The 24224-nt window shown below is 44.6% G+C and overlaps 1 long non-coding RNA gene across 1 annotated transcript; it reads right to left on the reverse strand.

Annotated features, from left to right (window-relative positions):
- Positions 1-8590: 8590 nt before the first annotated feature.
- Positions 8591-23648, reverse strand: LOC103160738. The gene is made up of 3 exons (XR_003479839.2): positions 23363-23648; positions 17265-17411; positions 8591-11894 (listed from the first exon to the last, which is right to left on the reverse strand). It is a non-coding gene; the product is annotated as an uncharacterized LOC103160738 (long non-coding RNA).
- Between the last annotated feature and the right edge of the window lie 576 nt (positions 23649-24224).

Raw genomic sequence — 24224 nt, forward strand, 5'->3', positions numbered from 1 at the left:
ACACCTTTTTCTGGCCTCCACTGGCACCAGGACCCACAAGTACATACATGCAGTACTCATGAACTCATAAAGTAAAAATAATAAATCACTTAAAAGGTTTTAAATAAGAGTAAAACGAAGATCTATATTATGCTAAAAAATATTGTCTTTCCACACCTGTTGTCTGGAGACACTAAACAAATGCTGAATTCCATCACTCAGCCTTTATTTCTCTCGCTGCTCTTTTGTTTTCCATGTCCTTATCTCTGTAAATTGGCTGATTTTGTCTTTGTCTGTCTCTAATTGTCCATTTCACCCATCTGCTGACTTTTACCCCTTGATAACTTCCTTCGCTTGGCTTTGAAGACCTCGGCCTCTTCCTGTGTTTCTGGTTGCTTAGTTTCAGACACATTTACTGCTTCCTCTTCATCTGCCCTACCTCGGGGATGGAGTCCCCGGCGCTGGTCCTCGGACCTCTTCTTGTTTTCACAGTCTAAGCCACTTTCCAGATGATATCATCGGGCTTGTGACTTCAAGTGCTGTAGATGGGGTAATAACTTCCAAATTGTTTTTTTTAAGTCTTTTAAAAAAGATTTTATTTATTTATTATGTTATTGTGTATACAGTCTTCTGCTTGCATGCAGCTCTCATTCAAGGCGGTTGTGAGCCACCATGTGGTTGCTGGGAATTGAACTCAGGATGTCTGGAAGAACAGTCAGTGCTCTTAACCGCTGAGCCATCTCTCCAGCCCCCAAATTGTTTTTTAAAGCTCTTTTTTTTGTTTTTGTTTTTTTTGTTTTTTGAGACAGGGTTTCTCTGTGTAGCTTTGGAGCCTATCCTGGTACTCGCTCTGGAGACCAGGCTGGCCTCAAACTCACGGAGATCTGCCTGCCTCTGCCTCTCGAGTGCTAGGATTAAAGGTATGCTCGACCAACGCCCGGCTTAAAGCTCTCTTTTTAATTATGTGATTGTGTGTGTGTGTATTGGTATGTGTGTGTGAATGAGATCTCTTTTTAATTGTGTGTGTGTGTGTGTGTGTGTGTGTGTGTGTGTGTGTGTGTTGGTATGTGTGTGTGAGTGAGATCTCTTTTTAATTATGTGTATGTGTGTCTGTGTGTGTGAGTGCTCAAGGAAACCAGAGATAGCAGCTCTCCTGAAGCTGGAGTTATTGGCAGTCCCAAGCTCCCTGATGTGGGTCTGGGCACCAAACTTGGATCCTCTGCAAGAGCAGTACACACTCTTAACTGCAGAGCCATCTCTCTGGCCACAACCTCTAAATTTCTACCTGAAATCCTGAGATGTCCCTTAAATCCTAGACCAGCCAGCTAAGGGATATGACCACCCCCGGAGTTTTAAAACTGAATTCTGGGGCTGAGATGGCTCAGTCTGTGAAGCACTTGCCTTGTAAGTTTACAGACTTGAGTTTGAGTCCCAGAGCCTGCTGTGGAATAATCTTTTTGTGCATTGTGAATATGTGTCACTCTGGTTCATTTAATAAAAAGCTGAGTGACCAATAGCTAGGCAGGATTTGGGGGGCAGAGAGACCGCTGAGAAGGGTGGAGTGGACAGCCAATGCAGAGGGAACAGACATGCAGAAGAGATAAAAGCCATGACAACACATCGTTGAATAGAAATGGGTTAATTTAAGTTATAAGAGCTAGCTAGGAACAAGCCTAAGCTATTGGCCAAGCTTTTATAATTATTATTAATTATGAAATAAGTCCCTGTGTCATTATTGAGGAGCCGATGGTCCCAAAGAAAAAGTTCAACCACAAGAACCTATGTCAAATAAAATAAAATAAAGAGCCAGGTGTGGTGGTACACACTCAGGTGGGCAGAGACAGACGGGTTCTCAGGAATGACTGGCCAGGCAACCTGGTATAATCATCCTATTCCAGACCCATGAGAGCCCCTGACTCAGAAAACAAGGGCCAGCTCCCAGGAATGATATATGTTTAAAACTTGGAATCAGAGCCAGCGTTGGTGGCGCACGCCTTTAATCCCAGCACTTGGGAGGCAGAGGCAGGCAGATCTCTGTGAGTTCAAGGCCAGCCTGGTCTACAGCTCAGACAGGCTCCAAAACAATACAGAGAAACCCTGTCTTGAAAATCAAAACAAAACAAAACAAAACAAAAACAAACAAAAACCCAAAAGCTTGGAGTCAGGTTTGAATTTTCCTATGCTGTTGATGAACTTTCTAAGCCTTCACTCTATCTATAAAAATGGAATAATAACACATAAGAACAATGATGAGTTCATAGACAAAAAAAGTGATAGATACTACAATGCCTGTGACTATAAATATAATAAAAACTTAAAAAGAATAAGAGAGTAAAGTAGGAGGTATTCAGTGGTGAGACCTATCTCCTAAATGCAGAAAGACCTCATTCTTTCTAGAACATTCTGCTTATGAACACTAAATCATTACCCATTTGATTACTAAAAATCTTCTAATTTAAACAGGTTATGAAAGTTGTCTTCATTGTGTTTCTCTACCCAGAGCATGGCTTATAGTTTTGGCTGCTGTGGAAGGCCAACCTGCCTTTTTTAAAAGAAAAAAAAATGTTTATTATATGCCTTTGGGTGTCTTGCTTGTATGTGTGTGTACCACACGAATGCAGTGCCTACAGAGGCCAGTAGAGGGCACAAGATTCCTTGGAACTGAAGTTCCAGGCAGCTGTGAGTCACTACAGGGGCTGGGAATAGAGTCTAGGTCCTCTGCAAGAGCAGCAGGTCAGGTGCTCTTAGCAGCCAAGCCTTCCTTTCAGCCTCAGACCTTTTTCTTGGTTTTTTGTTTTTTGTTTTTTTGAGACAGGATCTCACTTTGCAGCCGTGGCTGGCCTGGGACTCACAGAGATCTGCCTCCCTCTGCCCTTGAGTGCTGAGACTACAAGTGTGCACCATCTCAGCGGACCTGCCTTTTAATATTCGAATTCTGGGAAGCTACCTCAGCATTCTCCATCTGACACAGAGTTGTGCCCATGGCTTATGAGTTTTTTCGGTCCTTCTTCAGTGGATGCTTTGTACTGCCATCCTCTGAACCGCTGTTTTCTTTGTATCAGCTCTGCCTGCCTGCAAGAGATCGTCTTGGCTGGGCTTGCTCACATTTCCTCACAGAAACATGGGGTGGGGACATTCAGGGGACCTGAGGTTCTAGGCACTCACCAGCCGTTTGCATGAATTCTGCCCAAATTGCACATGGCCTTAGGATCTGTGAGAGTGTAGAGGCTGGGGAAGTCATTGTTGTGGAGTGTTACTTTAACTATGTAAAAATGTGTTGCATTTGTTTACCTAGGCAAAGATGTATTACATTCGTTGCTGCTGCATTTGCTTAATATATAAAGGCATGTTTCTGTTTTACCTTCCCTGCCTAAGGCATCTGATTGGACTAGTAAAAAGCTGAACAGCCAATAGCTAGGGAGTAGAGGGATAGGTGGGACTGGAGAGCAGAGAGTATAAGTAGGAGCAGGAATCTCGGCTCCACAGTAAGAAAGGAGATTGAACCAAGGAGAAAGAGAAGGAGATGCCCCGGGCCAGCCAGCCAGACACTAAGTAGGTCGTACAGAATGAAAGGTAAAAAGCCCCAAAGCAAAACATAGATGAAGAGAAATAGGTTAAATTGAGTTATAGGAGCTAGTGGGACAAGCATAAGCTAAGGCTGAGCATTCATAACTAATAATAAGTCTCCATACCATGATTTGGGAGCTGGTTGGTGGCCCCAAAGAAAGCCTGGTCCAAGTCCTAGGGAAGGGGCTGCAGCTGCATGGCCTTGGAGGAGCCATCACCTATCCTGAGCGTGAACCTCCCAGCAAGTGGCTGATTCAGGACCACCCAGGCCCCTCCCATAGTACCTCACGCATGTTTTATAAGTAAGTCTAACAAACGCATTGACTCCCCCGGGTGAACTTTGGTGGACTGGAACTCTGGTTTGTCACTTACGAGGAGGTAGACATTGTTTACATTTTCCCACAGAAACAGTTTTTTATAGCAGTGGGAGAACTTTCCCTTGTCTTCTGAGAGAGAATCTACTCTGCCCACACACACACACACACACACACACACACACACACACACACACACACTGGCCCACCAGTCGGTTTCCAGTGCTTAAATGAGCATGGATTCTGGAAAGTCAAGAGTTATTTCTTTTTCTTTTCTTTTGTTTTTTGGAGACAGGGTTTCTCTGTGGCTTTGGAGTCTGTCCTGGAACTAGCTCTTGTAGACCAGGCTGGTCTCAAAATCACAGAGATTTGCTGGGATCAAAGGCATGTGCCACCATCGCCTGGTGCCACGAGTTATTTCTATTCTATATGCTGAGTGCTCCCTCGTAATCTAAGGGCCTTGTGCTGAGCATGGAACTTCCTCCCCAAGCTCCTCCTCCTCCTCTCCCACCCCTTCCTTGTTCTTCTCCTCTTTCACATTCTTCCTCTTCTTCTGGAGCTGGGATGGAGCCCAGGGCCTTATGCATGCTAGGCAAATACTCTACCACTGAGGCATACCCCCAGTCCCTGGATTCTTCTACAACAAAATGCCGCTCACAACTGGAATGGTGAATTAAATTGAGACTCCCTTCTCAGATGGCTCTAGGCTGTGTCAAGTTGACAGATAAAACTCACTGTGACAGTGGTGTTTGGTTTCAGAATGGAGTGTGACCGTCAATAACCAAGTAACTAAAAAAGCATTGGGGAAGTCACTCATCTGGACCGTCCTCCTGACTGTAGGCTCTGAAACTCATTTTTCCAAAGCTCTGTTTAAGCAAAATTGACTATAAGATCCAAAAGGGGAAAACATCTAACACTATATATTTTTAAAGAAGATTTTTAAAAATTTAAAAGTAAAATGTAGTTATTTTTATTTAAGATACTTCCCCATCTTGAACACATTTACATTTTCTTCCCCCATTTGAAGTCCATTTCCTGGAAAAACATTTATAGCATATGTCAGCCCTTTGTTGGGTTATGAGATCTTCTGAACCAGATTTTGGTGATGGTTGAACAAAATTATGGATGTAGTGTCACTGGTGGAAATTTCATGTTACATGTATTTTTTTAAAGATTTGTTTTTATTTTTCAAAGTTATGTATATGTGTTTGTGCACATGAGTGTAGGTGTCCATGGAGGCCAGAAGGGGGCATTAGAACCCTTGGATCTGGAGTCGCAGGTACTTGTGTGTCACTAAATCCTGGGGCTGGAACTCAAGTTCTCTGGAAGAATAGTTTGCACTCTCAACCACTGAGTCATCTCTGCAGCCCAGCCCTGTGGAGGCAAAGGCAGGCCTGGTCTGCACAGAGAGACCCTGTCTCAAAACCAAAGGTGGGGGTGGGGGAGTCAATTTTTTTTTTCCCTGCTCGTGTGTGTGTGTGTGTGTGTGTGTGTGTGTGTGTGTGTGTGTGTGTGTGTGTGTAGAGGTGCCCATAGAAAAGGGTGTCAGATCTCCTGGAGCTGGAATCACAAGCAGTTGTGAGTCACCCTGCCTGTACTGACTGGTTTTGTGTTAACTTGACACAAGCTAGAGTCAGAGAGGAAGAAGCCCCAGTTGAGGAAATGCCTCCATGAGATCCAGCTGTAAGGCATTTTCTCATTTAATGATCATTCAGGAAAGCCCAGCCCATGGTGGGTGGAGCTATCCCTGGGTTGGTGGTCCTGAGTTAAGGAGGTGGGTTGAGCATGCCATGGAAAGCAAGCCAGTAAGCGGCACCCCTCCATGGCCTCTGCGTCAGCTCCTGCCTCCGGGATCTTGCCCTTTTTTTTTGAGTTCCTGTCCTGACTTCCTTCAGTGATGAACAGCAATGCTGAAGTGAGAATCCTTTCCTCCCCAGTTTGCTCTTTGGTCTTGGTGTTTTATCTCAGCAATAGAAGCCCTAATTAAGACAAACGGCCCTGGTGCTGGGAGCTCCAGTCCTCTTCAAGAACAGTATTTACTCCCAGTCACTGTGCTCTCAGCCCCTGACCGTGAACTTCTGATCTGCTTTTGCCTCCGCCTTCAGAGTGCTAGGGTTACAGGTGAGCACCACTACGCCCAGTTTATGCAGTACATGGGGATCAAACCCTGGCCTCTGCACATGCCGCAAGCACTCTGCTCACTGAGCTGTAGGCCCAGTCCTCCAATAAACACCCTTTTACTTTCAGTTTTATCCTTATGAGAGAGGCTTCCTTTCTTTTTATACCTAGACTTTGATGTAGTTTCTCAACGAACTTCCTGCTCATGTGCTTTGTTAGTGTTTCTTCCTAGTATGGATCTTCACTGGTCTTTTCCACATTGATTTGAAGGGACCAGCTCCCCATTTCGGCAGCCATAACAGCCAAACACGTATTTGTCTGACCTTGTCTTAGTCACTAAGGTCAGATGCCTGCCCCTTTCAGCAGCCATGACAGTAACACGTGCTTTTCTGACCTTGCCTTGGTCACTAGAGGTTAGATGCCTGCCTCGTGGCAAGGAACCAATCAGAAGTTAGCTGGTGGAGGTATGCTTTACAGCTCTGGGTGTGCTTTAAGGACAAGCACACAGCAATGACACGCAGAGCATAGCCCTCCCCACCCTGGGAGGGCCTATGGGTCATAACAACCAATTGGCCAATCAACACAGGGCAAGCCCTCCAAGCCTGGAGGCACACCAATCCTGAGCCTGTACGTACCCCTAGACACTCCCCTTACGATGCCCTACAAGATCTCTATGCAGCCCCTTCGAGCTGTCTTTGCTAGCCATCTGCCATGGTGGGTGGGTGAAAGACCCGAGCTAACATGGGGTTAGCTCGTTAAACAACAATAAAGCCTCATGCTGTTTGCAGCAAGCTTTCGAATCTGCCTGGTGATTGGGGTGACCCAGGTCCTGGGCTGAGACCATGGAGGCCTGAGTTTTCCGGGGGTCTAACAGATTTACTCTGATTTTTTTATGTGTTGGATAGTTGGTCCATGTTTATAGGATAAGTTGCAAGCATAGTTTCCTGGCTTGCCATTTGTTTTTCCATATTACTTTGGCTTATCTTCAAATGTGTTTGAAGCCTTTTTTGTTTGTTTTAAGACCTGGTCTTGAACTCATGGTGACCCTCCTGTGTCTACCTCTGAGTTCTGGGATTACAGACATGTGACACCATGCTGTCTTAACTCTTGATGTGGCCAGAGATGACAGTGGGTAAGGGTGCCTGCCACCAAGCCTGCTGATCTGAGCTGTATTCCCTGGAGCCCATATGTTGGAAGGAGAGAACTGACTCCCACCAGTTGTCCTTTGGACTCTAGGGGTACACACACACACACACACACACACACACACACACACACACACACACCTTTATTCTGGTTCACAATGGGAAGTATAGATTCTTGTTCCAAATTCTTGGACCTACTGCTGCACTTTGTATGGTGCTTCTTTAGCCTCTTGTCATGCACACCTACTATGCTCCTGCAACTGATGGGACCTTTGAGTGTATTTTAATATCTGATTGGGCTAGCTCTGTCATTCTGGTCTTCATTTCAGACTTTTCCTGGTTATTCTTGTTTATTTACTTGAATGAATCTTAAAACTTTATTTTTTCCAGAGAAAGCACTAGTAACTTTATCAAGATGAGTTTCAGGAGAGATGGCTCAGCCTGGCTGCTCTTCCAGAGGGCCTGGGTTTGATCCCAGCACCCACATAGAGGCTCACAACCATTTGAAACTCCAGTCCCAGAGGATCCAATGCCCTCTTCTGGTGCCAGGCACACATGTGGTACACAGACATATATGCAGGAAAATACCCATAAACTGAAAATAAGGTAACTTTTGGAATACCCAGGCAAACTGGCACAGACCTTTACAAAAAGATAAAGTTATAAATTAAAGACTTAAATAGAGCAGACTTTAAATTTTTAGTTTTTATGTGTATGAATGTTTTGCCTGGGTATATGGCTGTGCATTATGTAGGTGCAATGCCCCTGGAGCCAGAAGAAGCATCAGATCTTCTGGAACAGGAGTTACAAACACTTGTGAGCCACCATGTGGGTGCTGGGAATGAAACCCAGGTCCTCAATAAAAGCAGTTAGTGGCTCTTAACCAATGAGCCATTGATCCAGCCCCCAGATAATGGGCTTTTTTATTGCTTACAACCCAATAATAGCATTGGCCTTTCAGTTCAGCTGTTTGAGCTCCACGGTCATGTTTTGAAGTTGTCTGCTTACATAAATTGCCTGTTTCTTTAAAAGCTTGTTCTCATTAGGTCATCATTTGCTGTTGCTGTTTCTGTTGGTACAGATGGGGTCTTCTTTTCCATTTTTTCTCCCCCCCCAACATAATCTTTTTATTTATTTAGGAATTTCATATAATACACCCCATTGCACATTCCTCCCAGGTCCACTCTCCCACCCTTGTGCCCCACCCAAAAAAAGGAAAAGAAAAAGAACCCCTCCTCAACAAGTCCAATTTGTGTTTCCCATATACTCACTGGGGCATGGTCACACTCAGTGGCCAGCCCCTCAAGGAAAACAGTCCTTCCCCACTCCAGGTAGAAGGCATCAATTGTGAAGAGCTACATCTCAAGCGTGTGTGTGTGTGTGTGTGTGTGTGTGTGTGTGTGTGTGTGTGTGTGTGTATGTGTGTTTCAAGACAGGGTTTTTCTGTGTAGCTCTATCTGTCCTGAAACTCGTTCTGTAGAGCAGGCTGGCCTCAAACTCACTGAGATTCACCTGCCTCTGCCTCCCTAGTGCTGGAATTAAAGGTGAGCGCCACTGCCTCCAGGCTCTTCAGCACAAATTTTAAGGGCTCTCTTTAATAGCTTCATCAAGTCTACTGTAAAAGAAACTTCCTTTCCATAGTAGCTTGTGGATCATAACTTCCGCGTGGACTCAGAGGCAGCTCAGAGCACAGACATCAACAGGGCTTTTCTAGAGGCACAGGGTCTCCAGAGGTAACCCGGACCACAGACATCGACATGGATTTTGTTGGCAGCACAGACTACAGACATCAACACAGCCTCCAGTGGCAGCACAGACCACAGAATTCCCTCGAGGAGGCTCAAACCAGGAAATGAATCACTCTTTGGCTTGGACATCCTGCTGCTCAGAGTCCAGGTGATCGTGTTGTGGGCAGTATGCCTGGGGCAGGACTTGCTCAAGCCCCAGGCTGCTGCTCACCACCCTGCCCTCAGCGTCAGCTGCCATGCTGGTACCCCAGGCACGACCAGCATGCTTGCAGCTGAGGCAGCGCCTCCATTTTATTATTTAACTAGTGTTGTTTTAGTTATTCGCCACTCTGAGTAACTGTTAGGATCCTCTTGTTTTAGTGAATTTCAGTGATATTTTGTCCTAGCTCGCTTTCTATTGCTGTGATGAACATTAGTATAGATGGAAGTTTCTGCCCCACCCCATCCTGTAGCTGTTCAGTCCCAAATAAACACACAGAGGCTTATATTAATTACAAACCATTTGACCTATTGCTCAAGCTTATTGCTAACTAGCTCTTACAACTTAAATTCACCCATTATTCTTATCTATGTTTAGCCATGTGGCTTGGGACCTTTACTCAGTATGGCATTCTCATCTTGCTTCTTCTGTGTCTGGCTGTGGAAGAAAATGTCCCCTGAGACGTGCCCACTGGCCAATATGAGGGAGGCAATTCCTCAGTAGGGGCTCCCTCTTCCCTGGCATGTCACGTTGACAACCAAGATCAGCCATCACACTCATTAAAACAAAACAGAACAAAACAAATTTACTTGTTTAGTGTGTGTGTGTGTGTGTGTGTGTGTGTGTGTGTGTGTGTGTGTGTACATTCAAGAGCAGGCTACAGCAGGAATGTGGAGGTCAGAGAATAATTTTCAGGCCCACTCTCTATCTAGTGGGTCACAGGGATCAAGCCCTGGTGTCAGACATGGTGGCAAGTGCCTCTTTACCCAATGAGTCTGCTTGACAGGCCCTTCAGCGACTGTTAAATATAAAACCATATTATTTGAGATTAGTTATGGCTTACCATCTCTTTCCCAAGTATGTGTGGTGTGTGTGTGTCTCGGGTAGGCATGGAACCTGAGACACACACACACACATCCTTATATAAGTAAGGATGACTTGTATTTCTGAGCCTCCTATGTCTACCAGCTGAGTACTAAGATCCCAGTTGTGTGTCAGTATCACCATGCTCACTTGCTACAGTGCTGGGGACTGAGCCAGGGCTCCCTGCCAGGCAAGCACTCCATGAATGGAGACCCATTCTCAGCTCCTCTCTTTGTGAATGGAGACCCATTCTCAGCTCCTCTCTCTGTGAATGGAGACCCATTCTCAGCTCCTCTCTCACACTTTTCTCTCATCTAATTGCATCTGTGAGCAGCCTCAGGCGGTGTTTTTGTTAATGGTGGTGAGGGCATTCTGGTCTTGCTTTTACTTCAGCCTGAGGCTGCCATTGTTTCTCATCAAGGTTGATTCTGGGGACTGGAGCAGCGGCTCAGCAGTCCAGAACACCTGCTGCGTTTCCAGAGGGGCTGAGATCGGTTCCCACATCTGGAGGCTGATGTCTCCACGGCATTTGCCACTCTCTTTTGAGAACAGTGAACTCATATGTACACATGCACATGTACTTTAGTGGACATGCGTGAGCACACACACACACACACACACACACACACACATACACACACACACACCAAATAATAACATCAATCTTAAAATAGATTCTAGGGCTGGATAGACGGCTCAGCAGTTAGTTAGGAGCAGCAACTTCTCATCCAGAGGACCCAGGTTCTGTTCCCAATAACCACAGAGCAACAAAACTGTCTGTAACGCCAGTCCTGGGGTTTCCAGCATCCCCTTTTGACCTTAGCAGGCACCAAGAATGCATGGAGTGCCCACATACATACAGTCAAAGCACCCATATATGTCAAAGAATAATGAAAATAATAAATAAATAAGGTAGGGTCTGGACTAATAAATAAATACCTATGAGGAAGTTCTGCATATTTCATGGGGATTTTCTTAAATCAAGAAAGCCCCCTCCCAGGGGCTGGAGAGATGGCTCAGTGGTTAAGAGCACTGGCTGCTCTTCCTGAGTTCAATTCCCAGCAACCACATGGTGGCTCGCAACCATCTGTAATGAGATCTGGTGCCCTCTTCTGCCCTGCAGACATACAGACAGACAGAACACTGTATACATAATAAATAAACCTAAAAAAAGAAAGAAAGCCCCTTCCCTCCCAAATTAATATCAACTAAGATCACACCATTTTTCTCTTAAGACATGAAAATACCAAGATTTCCATAAGTTTGATTGTTTTGAGACAGGATCTTGCTATGTAGCCCAGGCTGGCCTCTAAATTCCGCAATCACCTTTTCTTAGCCTTCCAAGTCCTGGGTTTATGCATGAACCATCAAGCTTGGCTATAACATACCTAGACTTTGATAATGGACCATTTTTCTCACTCATATATCAAAGCTCACAGTTCCTTTGGGAATGTGTCCCTCAATTCCATTTCTTTGCATTTTACTTAATGTTTTTGCATTGATATCCATTTCTTTGCATTTTACTTAATGTTTTTGCATTGATGTTTCTAAGTCAGGCTGGTCTTTTGGTTCTCTTTGTGTGGTCTTTGAGGGTTTGGGTAGCAATGTTACATCTACTCTGGAGTCATTTAAAAATAAATCATCTGGGGTTTCTCAGAAAACACAGGCTATGTGAATTAGGTCACAAACCAATGTGAAGGCTAGTTTGTGGTTATACGTTTTCAGGGGATATTTTTATTGCACCTGACTACCTCGAAGATCAAAGTAACAGGTTTTATTAGTGACACCCCCCCCCCCAGCTCTTGGCTGTAATCAAACACAGGACCTTGCACACCCCAGGCATCAGGCACATCCTTTAATACCAAGCTACATTCCAGCACTCTTGCTTCATCCTTTGGTGTGTTAGCTGCGTGTGGGTTTCCTGGCCATCTCTCCACCTTCAGAGGAATTCCTGGAAAGTCTGTGAAAATGAAAACATGGAGCCAAGAAAAACTGCCACCCCAGCTTTTCATCATCAGTGGGTTTATCGTTCGTTCATGATTGCTTCTGTGACATTTGTGACTTCCCTCAACACATTTAAAATCGCATGTTTTTACATTGAAAGCAAATCTGTTTTTCCTTGCTTTGCATTCAGAAGGCTATTAGCATACATAGCCTCCCCCCTAGCTAAAAACAGCTGTGATGACTCATCACACAGGATACTGGAATATTCAGTAATGCTAAAGTAATTAAAACTGCATGGTTTGGGTGTAGAAGTAGACAAATAGGTTAATGATGTGGCATGGAAGCCAGGGAACTAGCTGTGTATGTGTATAAAAATGAATGACAGAAGCTGGGGGGTGGTGGCGCATGTTGAGGAACAGAATATTTGTTTAACCCTGTAAAGATGTGTTGCATTTGTTTAAGTATGTAAAGGCCTTGTGCATTTGTTTCACCTTGCCTGCCTAAGGCACCTGATTGGCCTGATAAAAAGCTGAACAGCCAGTAGATAGACAGTAGAGGGATGGACGGAGCTGGTGGGCAGAGAGAATAAGTAGTAGGAGGAGGAACTAGACTCAAGAGAAAAGGAAGGAGAGAGAACAAGGGAGAAAGAGAGGAAGATGTCTGGGGCCAGTGGGCCAGATACAGAGGAAGCAGGAAAGTAGGACATACAGAATGAAAGAAAGGTAAAAAGCCCTGAGGCAAAATATAGAAGAAGAAAAACAGGTTAAATTAAGTTATAAGAGCTGGTGGGAGAAGCACAGGCTAAGGCAGAGCATTCCTATCTAATAATAAGTCTCCAAGTCATTATTTGGGAGCTGGTTGGCAGCCCAAAAAGAAAGCCTGCTACAGGTCCACACCTTTAATCCAAGACTCGGGAGACAGAGGCAGGAGGATCTCTGTGAGTTCAAGGCCAGCCTCATCTACAGAGCAATTTCCAGTATAGCCAGGGCTAAACAGAGAAACCCTGTCTCAAAAAACAATAAGTAATAAATAAATAAATAAATAAATAATTTAAAAAAATGCTAAGGGCATGGCTAAGATGGTTCAGTGGTCAGGAGCACTTGCTGCTCTAGCAGAGGGCCTGGGTTCAGTTCCCATCACTCATGTGGTGACTCATGACTATAACTCCAATTCCAGGGAATTTAATGCCTTCTTCTGGTCCCAGGGACAATGACACAAGTGGTACATAGACAAACATTCAGGAAAAACACTCATATATAAAAAATAAAATTTAAAAAATAATTTTTAAAAATGAATATTAGCAAAGAATGTTTGCATGATCTTAACACTCAGTGGTATTGACATAAGGTATTTACCAACATAGTTAGTATTAATTTATGGTTTAGTATTATAAATGTATTAGTAGTAGACTATTGGGGATAATAAAGCTGCAACTCATACCATTCTCAAAATTGATTCAAAATAGATGAAATGAGTAAACATTCAAAACCTTCAAGTCACAAAATCATTCAATGAAAATACAAATGTTTATAATCACTGAGAAGGGCAGAGCCACTGCAGCAAAACATATACACAGACATACAGAGACTTACAGAGACATACACAGACATACACAGACATGACTACACAGGGCACATACACAGACATGAATAAACATGAATACACAGAGCACATACACAGACATATACAGGCACAAATACACAACGACATTACACAGATTCATGCAGACATACCCAAGAGCACACATACACACATGATCACATCAGAATACGGGCAAATAACTGTAAGGATGAAGTTCAAAGGTAAGACATGCTCCATGATACAAAAACATGGACTAGCTAGATGGCTCAGTGTGTAAAGTCACTCAGTACCAACCTAAGGATCTGAGTTGGAGTCCCAAGACCCAAAGAGTAGAGGCAAAGCACTGACCCCCCACACACACACATTCAGTATAATGAAAATAAAACAAAACTTAAGAAAAGAGATCAAGCCTGGCAGTGATGGCACATACCCAGAACTCAGGAGACAGAGGCAGGCAGATTTCTGAGTTCGAGGCCAGCCTAGTCTACAGAATGAGTTCCAGGACAACCAGGGCTACACAGACAGACCCTGTCTAGGAAAAAAAACACAAATCAATTTCAAACTTCCTATTTAATTAGTTTCTAGGGACATAAATTTCAAGATACAAACTATATTTAGCATGGAGGATGGTAAATGGGAGGAAAAAATATAAACTCAAATTTCAATTTCTTTTCCTTAAATTGACAGAAGTTATGGTTTGCTGCATATTCTATTCAGTTTCTATTCTACTCTATTAGAAAAAGGAATGGGTGAAATATTCCCTGTAAAATACGATTTATATAAGGCTGGCAGCTGTTGACTGTCTGAGAAATAACAGAAAAAATGGTAATCTTTTGTTCCATATGCCAAGGGATTTTCTATGAAAGGGCCTTGAAGAACATTTAGACATGGAGAAACAGTGACCTCATTAATGCCAAGCACATTCACACGGGAGAATAAGCACACGTGTGTCGATGTGACAGCCAGTCAGAGGGTTGCGATGGACAGTTAAATGATTTACCTAAGGTCACGCTGGAGATCCCAGGGAACCATTTGACTAACATTTTCATACATGTTAGCCATAGATAATAACTCCATGTGTTTCTTTTCCAAGAGAGTGGAATAATACCTTTTAAAAGATTTATTACTTTAGTGTGTGTGTGTGTGTGTGTACGTGTGCGTGCGTGTCAGAGTGCACACATGTGTCAGGGTACATGTGTAGAGGTCAGGAGTTGGGTCTCTCCTTCAGCAATGTGGTGCCAGGGATTAAACTTGGGTCCTCAGAGTTGGCAGCAAGCACCTCTACCCACTGAGCCTTCTCACTGTCACAAGGTTTTTCTGTAAAATACAGTTGACTTTATTTTCTTATCACAAAAGATTGTGGAAGATTTGGAGAGTGAAAGTATGGGACAACAGTGAAGTCACTGTCATGCCATCATAGTCTCAGGAACAATGTAGTCAGGGGAAGTTTCCTGTTTTCTTGATCAATGCCCTTGTCTAAAAGGCTCATGAACTCCTGAAAATAGATACAGATTTGTACAGATGTGTACATTTTTCTGAGAAAAGAATTCATATAGGGAGCTCACAGGTTAAGAGACTGACTGCTCTTCCAGTTCTAGGGGATCCTTCACCCTCGTATAGACATAAATGCAGGCAAAATATCAATGCACATAAAAATAAACAAATCTTAAAAAAAAAAAACAAGAATTCATTAAGGTGTTATTCCCCCAGATGCCTTCCTTCTTGACTTTCAGAGACAGAGTCTCTCAGGCCTGGGGATTCTCTGACTGGGTTAGTTAGAGTGGATGCTCATCCACTGGGGTTATAAGCACACAGCTTAAAACATGTATTTATAAAGCCGGGCAGTGGTGGCGCACGCCTTTAATCCCAGCACTCAGGAGGCAGAGGCAGGCGGATCTCTGTGAGTTCAAGACCAGTCTGGTCCACAAGAGCTAGTTCCAGGACAGCCTCCAAAGCCACAGAGAAACCCTGTCTTGAACGCCCCCCCAAAAAAAAACAACCAAACAAACAAAAAACCCATGTATATATGAGTATGCCTGCTTGTATGGAGGAGCCCTAGGGGGCAGAAGAGGTGTCAGGTCCCCTGGAACTGGAATTACAGACAGTTGTGAGCCACCATGTGGGTATTGGGAATTGAACCGGGGTCCTTTGGAAAAGTAGACAGTGCTCTTAACTGCTGAGTTGTCTCTCCAGCCCAAGACAACCAGCTTTTAAATGTGGATTCTGGGGATCAAACTAAGGCCACCAGGCCTGTATAGCCAACACGTTACAGACTCAGCCATCATCTCTGCCCCAAGTGCATAGTTTTTCATATATTGGAATACAGTTAGGAATGGTGGAAAGATTTACCTCACGAGTCAGTAACATTCATCATCAAGCATTATTCAGTGTGCATAATTGTATGTGCTAGACATTTCTATGATTGACAGTGCAGTGGAGTTATATACGCTGGTAACACCAGGAACACACTTACAGTACATAGTGCTGAGATGTGAAAATGGCTTCAAGGTCACTTGGCAATTTGAAATTTTCATCCACGTTATGATTGTATGAGACCATCATGCCCCATGTTAGCATTCCTCAACACCCTCCTGAAGAGGAGGGACATTACCTTGCAGTCAAACACCATCCTACTGCTGAGAAGGTATGGATATTCATTCATACGAACAACTTCTCTTATAGCAAACAACGTAAGACATAGAAACGACAAAATGCTTGACTTTAATCCCAGCACTCTGGATTTCTGAGTTTGAGGCCAGCCTGGTCTACAGAGTGAGTTCCAGGACAGCCAGGGCTACACAGAGAAACCCTGTCTCAAAAACTAAACTAAAAAATAAAATGGGGTTTAGGGGATGGTTAGGAGGGAGAAAAGGGAAGGGAGAAATGATATAATCTCAAAAATGAAAGAAATAATTAAAAATAAGTAAATACTTTTACATTTAATGAGCTTATTTTTCCTGCTGCTGAGACAAACATCTGATAAAAAGCAACTTAAGGACAAAGCATTTGTTTGGGCACATAGCTGGTCCAGTCAATCATGGCAGGAAAATCGTGGCAGGTGACAGGGCTGAGGCAGCTGGTCACATGGCATCCCCAGCAAGGAAGCAGGAAGAGATAAATACTTCTCTTCCTCTCTGCCCCCTTTGTCTAACTGAAAGGGTTTCATATAGCCCAGGCTCCCCTCAAACTCACCATGTGGCTGAAGACCTTGAACTCCTGCCCCTCCTGCCTCACCACCCAAGTGTTGGGATTACAGACATGAACCACACACACTTGGCTTGTGTCCTCTTTGTTTAGACTGGTACCCCAGCTCACAGGATGCTGCCACCGTAGTTCAGGTGGGTCCTCCCTCCTCAGTCCAGTATCTCTGGAAACGCCCGTGCAGATGTGCCCAAAGGTTCTAAATCTTATCAATGGGCTGGGGAGACAACTAAGTAGTTAAAGTGTTTGCTGTGCAAGTACAAGGACCAGAGTTCAGGTCCTCAGAACCTACATAAATGCTGGGTGGGTATGGGACTGGCCTGTAATTCCGGCCTGAGAAGGCAGAGAGGGGACCCCCAGAGCAAGCTGTGTCTCCCCCTCCCCTAGGACTCTGGGTTTGAGTGGGAGACCCTGCCTCAATGAATAAGGAAGAGGACTGGTTGAGGGTAATTCCTGATATCAATCCCAGGCCTTCACATGCTTGCATGCCAGTGTGCCCACATACACAGAAACATATTTACACACACACACACACACACACACACACACACTCCCCCACACAAATGGAAAAAAATAATATATCCCATCAAGTTGACAATATTACCATTATAGTAGTGAACTGCTTGTTTCAAATCCTTTGCCAGTCAAATGTTTCCAAGGATTCTGCAGAGGACAGCCACTGTGTGGAATGCGCAGAGGTATGTCAGAGCCCACCGTTGTTTTCCCCTGCCCTGGGGAGCAGAGGCAGTGCCTATCAAAAGAGAGATGTGACAGTGGCCTTGGAAATAGCCCTTCTAGGTTTTTTGAGTAGCTGTGACCATCTGTGGTGTTTTTCTTCAGTTCTTGATTTAGGTAGCAAGAGAAACTGGAATTATTTCAAAATCGACCTTGACACGACCTGAGATCTGTAGTACTTTTTCTAGACTTCTGAGAGTTGCAACAATAGCAACTTCTGAAACTGGAGTTTAGAGAGGCTCCACGGTGTGAGACTCTGCACTCTGGATTGGAAAACAAATGGGCTGACAAGATGGCTCAGCAGGTGAAGATGATTGCTGCCAAGCCTGACTTGACTCCCAGGATCTGTGTAGTGAGAGGAGGTAACTGACTCCTGCTTCCACATACATGGCATGTGTCTTAGCTAGGGTTTCTATTGCTGTGAAGAGATATCATGGCTGCGGCAACTCTTATAAGGAAAACATTTAGTTGGGGCTGGCTTACAGTTCAGAGGTTTAGTCCACTGTCATCATGGTGGGACATGGCGGCACGAGGGCAGACACAGTGTTGGGGAAGCAGCTAAAAATTCTATATCTGGATCTACAGGCAGCAGGAAGTGACAGTGACACACTGGCCAGGCTTGAACTTCTGAGATCTCAAAGCCTACTCCCTAGTGACACACCTCCTCTAAAAAAATGCTACACCTACTCCAACAAGACCATATTTCCCTATAGTGCCAGTCCTTGTGAGCCCACGGGGCCATTTTCATTCAAACTGCCACAGTATGGTATGTACATGCACAGACATACACAAGTGAGCACACAAAATAGATACATAAAAATGAATGAACAGGAAAAATAGGCTGGGCCTGGTGTTGGTGGCCCTCGCCTTTAATCCCAGCACTCGGAAGGCAGAGGCCGGCGGATCTCTGTGAGTTCGAGACCAGCCTGGTCTACAAGAGCTAGTTCCAGGACAGGCTCCAAAGCCACAGAGAAACCAAACCCTGTCTCGAAAAACAAAAAACAAAACAAAACAAAACAAAAGGCTGATGAGGTGGCTCAGTGGTTCAGAGAGAGTCCTGTTCTTGCAAAAATCCTAAGTTCAGTTCTCAGTACCCCAGTCAGGCAGCTCACAACCCCGTGTCATTCCTGTTCCAGTCTGGCGGGGGATTCCAGTCTCTGGCCTCTGGAGCACCTGCACACTTGTGTACATACCCAACACACACACACACACACACACACACACACACACACACACACACACACCTTAAAATATCTAAAATCTTAAAAAGAAAGAAATATTGGGTGCTGGACAAAGAGCACTGGCTGTTCTTCCAGGGGACATGTATTCTATTCCCAGCACCCACATGGTGGCTTCTGACCAACTGTAACTCCAGTCCCAGGGGATCTGATGCCCCCTTCTGGCCGTTGTGGTCACTGCATGCACAGGATTCACAGACGCATGCAGACAAAACATAAAGTTAAACAAATTGGAAAAGAGAAAAGAAAAAAAATACAGCATGAGATGAAGGGACATGACTTCTAAAATGGCAACTCTATTATTAATCAGGATAACTGTTGTGAGTCAGAAGGAAAATATTCCGAGCTGTAGGAAATTTGTCTGACACAGCTGGAGCTCCAGTGACTAAAGAGTTGATCTGCCCTTAAGAGGCTGGGCCAGGAGTCAGTCTGAGTGTGAGTACAACAATGGTTTAACCATAAAAGGCCTGCCTTGTGCAGAAATGCCTAGAGGAGACAGTCTGGGTGAGCAGCAACCCCACAAACTCTTCCGAGGCAGCCTCATGTCATTTTTCTATGTCCTTATGTCTTTCTGGTGGCTTCTATCCTCAATGTGACCTCAGAGATGTCTTCACATTTTATTTACTTGTTTTCAAAGTTTTCACATGTTCCTGTGCGTGTGCGTGTGCGTGCGTGTGTGTGTGTGTGTGTGTGTGTGTGTGTGTGTGTGTGGTCTGCATGCTTACTCATAGGGGTAAAGAGGCCAGAGGTCAACCTTGGGTGTTTTTCCCTCAGGAGTTGTCCATCTTTTATTGAGACACAGTTTCTCGTTGGCCTGGAACTCATCGACTTGCCTAGGCTGACTGGCCACTGAGTCTCAGGGATCAGCCTGTCTCTCCCTTCCCAGCACTGAGGTTATGACCTCACGCCTTCCCTGTTCTTTTAAGGTGTTGTTTGTTTTCTTTTGTTTTTTTGGTTTTCAACAGAAGTGCTGAGGATCAAATTCAGGTCACGATGGCTCACACCTTCAATTTCAGCACCTGGGAGGCAAGGCAGGGGGTCTTTGTAAGTTCTAGGCCAACCAATCTATTCCAAGAGTTCCAGGCCAGCCAGGGCTACACAGTGAGATTCTGTCTTTAAAAACAAAACAAAACAAAACAAAACAAAACAAGTCAGGTGGTGGTGGTACACACCTTTAATCCCAGCACTCAGGAGGCAGAGGCAGGCAGATCTCTGTGAGTTCCAGACCAGCCTGGTCTACAGAGCAAGTTCCCGGACAGCCAGGACTGTACAGAGAAACCCTGTCTCAAAAAAATAAGACAAAACAATCCCCAAAGTCAATAAATAAAAACAAGGGCTGCTGAGATGGTCTGAATTTCATCTCTGGAACATATAAAAGGGAGAAAGAGAAACATTTCCACAGGGTTGTCCTCTGATGTCCACCTATGTGTTTTGGCACATGCCCCTTTACACAATTATACATACAGACACTGATAATAATAATAAAATAATACTAATAATGGTGATGATGATGATGTGGTTGAGGAGAGGGCTCAGTGGTTAGCTGCTCTTCCAAAGGACCAGGGTTCAGTTCCCAGCGCCCACATGGTAGTGCACAACTGTCTGTAATCCAGCTCCAAGTGATTTGACACCCTCACACAGACATACATGCAGGCAAAACACCCATGCACATAAAATAACAACAAATAAATAATTTTTTAAAATAGCAAGCCCTCTTTGTCATGATAAAAAATGAGGGCAGGGGAGTGGAGAAATCACTGAGGTGAAGAGCACTCCTGCAGAGAGCCTAGGTTTGGTTTCCAGCACCCACATGGGGATCCGAGACCCTCTTCTATGCACATCAGGCCACACAGACATGCTGGTGAAGCCCTGTGCAAGTAAAATGGAAAGAAAAAACTAAATCTTTAAAGACTGTCTTTGGCAAATACATGACAATGACAGTAAAAGCATGTGAAGACCAACGCCACTGTGAGAGCCATCCCTCAGTGTCTCCAAGAGAGGAGGCTACACAGTTAAGAGCTTATTTCAGGAATCTTAGGTGCTCTGAACAGACCTTCAACTTCCCCTTCCTAATTCACTCTCATAAAGGATTATAAACCAGAGAGGAGTTGGTTTAAACAAAGCAGTCAGAAGACAAGCAGGCGTCTGTGAACTCTCTCTGTTTGGAGTCTTGTTCTCTCTGTTAGGGCACTCTGCTCTCCTGGCCAGCCTGCCACAGACCTCAAGGTCAAACAGAGGGTGTTTTTTTATTTTTAGTTTTTTAAAATTTTAAGGTATGGGTCCTCTCACATTGTTTGCTCATTTTATTGTTGAAAATAACCATCTATTTAGCTAGCTAAATGGCTCCTCCCCACACACACACACACACACACACACACACACACACACACACACACACAGAGGGAGAGAGAGAGAGAGAGAGAGAGAGAGAGAGAGAGAGAGAGAGAGAGAACTGGAAGGTGAACCTGGTGGGGAGTGTGTGTGTGTGTGTGTGTGTGTGTGTGTGTGTGTGTGTGTGTTTTATCTCACTCAACAAAAGCCAACCAAACAAGTTCTAATCTTATTAAATGCCGGACAAACACAATGAAAATAAGACTTCCAATTTTGAGATGGAAGATAGAGCCGGGGCAAAGATGCCCTCGCAGAATAAATCGTGCCAACATAATGCTAGAGCTGTCAACTTGGTGGGGGGTGGGGAGAGACTAAAAGTGCATTAATAACCCAACAGCCAGCTGACTTCTTCACATGAGGAAAATTCCGTTACAACAAACAGCCCCGGGCTTTCAAGAAGCTTTTGTTGAGTGGTTATAAAGAATATATCGCTAGCAATCATGTTTTGGGATCTGAGAATGAAACCTAACTAATTTTTTTTAAGTGAGAATCACTAGGGATGGGGGGTCATTGCCCACAGGGCTACTCGGAAATGACTGACTTTACTCATTAAATACCTGACCTTTGGCATGGGTGCTCAGTTTGGTTGCAAAAAAACCAGGCTGGAATTTAAACCCACTTTCCCCTGTCAGAAAGCCACAAGCTGTACAGCCTTTCATGGTGGCCTTGGTTTTGCAAGATTGTCCTTTGAAGGCCTATTTATAAAGTGACTTTCTGGCATTTTTCTTCCTTGAGTCTGTCATGACATGAATCTTATGGTACGTAGACAATTAGTCAGCATTCTCTAGAACACCAGAACCCATAGAAGAAATGCATTCAAATATGTATTGCAAAGGGGACATAACAGATGGCTTACATGATTTGGTCTAGAGAATTAACAGTGCCTATATGCACACTGGAAAGACTAGGAACCCTATAGGCATTCAGTCCACGAGTCTAGATGCCTCCAAAGTTCCAATCTGGACTTGAAGGCTTGGAAGACTCCTGAGAGTCTCTGGCCTTCAGACCATGTTGGAAGGTTGGAGAAATTGGGCTCCCTATCAGCATGGTGGCAGAGTGCATAACTCACCAGCAAACAGCAAAGACGTAAGGCAACGTCTACACTCCCTTCCCCTCTTTGTATCTGGCATGGTACCCTCAGGGAGGGGTCTCCCCATAGCTAATCCTTTCAGAAAATGCCTTCCCAGATCTGCCCAGAGGTGTTGATCCCAGGTCCAATCAAGTTGACTACGAAAGCAAACCCACAGCCTTTGGAACTACAGAGAAATTTTCATTTAGGATCTGTCCTAGTGCTATCTTCCCTGCTTTTGGCAGCATAGATCCATCCCAGGAGGGTCTTACAGCTACTTAACACACTGCAGCTCCTAAACACACAATGCCTCTAGCAAGACACTGTACAGGACCCAGGGGACTTTGTGTGGTGGTATATTATTTATGATTTATTAAAGCTTGCCTGAGGATTCAGAAAGCATAGTTAGCCTCAAGCTATAGAGATCAGGCAGTGGTGGTACACACTTTTAATCCCAGGACTCAGGATTAAGAGGTAGATGGATCTCTGTTAGTTCAAGGCCACACTGACAACATGAAATTGATCCAGTCCTAAAGAGAAACAGCTCACACAAAGATGATTTCAGCACTTGGGAATCACACTCATGAGAGGTATTTAAGACAGGAACAGGGTCTCATACTCTAGCCACATTGAGGATAGGAAGGCATTGTAGTCTCAGGATTCTCCAGCCATGCTGATGAGAGGCAGCAGTCTGAGGTTTGGTGGAGCCAGGATTGCCTTTCATTCTGAGGTAGAGTAAAAGTTAGTGGCCAGCTGCTTTGCTCTTCTGATCTTCAGCATGAAACCTGAACCCGAATATCTGTCTCTGGGTCTTTTGTTTGTCGTGCTACAGCCTTGTCTGTCTGGACAGAGCTGTCTGGCATATGATCTCCAAGGCAGCTGTCTTAGCTTGGGTTCTCTTAAAAACACAACTTTCAATAAGAATCTAAGTAGCTTACTTCAGAGGGTACCCCAGGAAGCATAGGAGGGATTGCAGAACTGAAATAAGGGAATTAGAACTACTGATGGAGGGCACTGGAGAAATGGCTCAGTGGTTAAGGCCACTGGCTGCTCTGCCAGAGGACCTGGGTTCAATTCCCCACACCCACATCACAACTCACAACTTTCTGCAGCTCTAGTTCCAGTTCTTCTGACACCCTCACACAGACATACATGCTGGCAAAACACCAATGTGCATAAAAATAAAAATATTATTTAAAAAAAGAACTACTGATACAGGTTTCATCTAGCCGTGGGTGCTGGAGGCCCAGTCCCTTTGGCCTCACTCACCATGAGAGATTCCACAGAACACACCCAGGCGCAAGGGCAAGGATACGAGGTTCTTCACTGTTTTCTGCCTTGTTGCTTGGGGTTGCTCCTGGGGCTAGGACTAACATGGCCCTGAGTCAGAGATGATACCAGTGCTTTGGACCTGAAGCTCTGGTGCTGCAGGATGTGGTTCGAGGCTTGAATCCAGTGCCTCATGCATGCTAGGTGAGCAAGCTGACAGTTGAGCGATGGCCCAGGCCCCAACATAGAAATTTTTAGAGTTATGGTGAACAAAGGCAAAGGAGATGCCTGAGTGGTGACACTAGTGTGTTCCCAGCTACCGGAAAGGGAGGGGTGGGAGGATCACTTGAGCCCACGAGTTTGAGTCTAACCTAGGTGTAACATTGCAAGATATCATCTAAAGAAAAAATGAAAGGAAGGCAGTTTGTTATTAAACCCTAATAGCCTGCCAGCCTCTTTGGCTTCTTTCTCTCTTTCTCTCTCTATTTCTTCCTTTCTTCCTTCCTTTCTTTCTTTCTTTCTTTCTTTCTTTCTTTTTTGACAAGATCTCACTATGCAACTCTAGTTGTCCTGGATCTCACTCCACCGACCAGGCTGGCCTTGAATTCACAGAGATCCGCCTGCCTCTGCCTCCTGAGTGCTGGGATTAAAGGCTTGCACACTTTTTGGCTCCAGTTCCTGTTGTTAGTCTCTTACTGTGCCCAATTTTTAAGTTAAACATTATCACAGTTAAGTTTGTGAGTGAAAGACCCAATGTACACATGGAGGGAACTGTGCTGCCCATGATTTCAAATCTCCAGTAGGTTCTCAGGACACTCCACACTCAGATCAGGGGGACTGCTATCTGTAAAATGCTCCCGTC

This window comes from Cricetulus griseus (assembly GCF_003668045.3).
Source record: "Cricetulus griseus strain 17A/GY chromosome 1 unlocalized genomic scaffold, alternate assembly CriGri-PICRH-1.0 chr1_0, whole genome shotgun sequence".
Taxonomy (NCBI): Eukaryota; Metazoa; Chordata; class Mammalia; order Rodentia; family Cricetidae; genus Cricetulus; species Cricetulus griseus.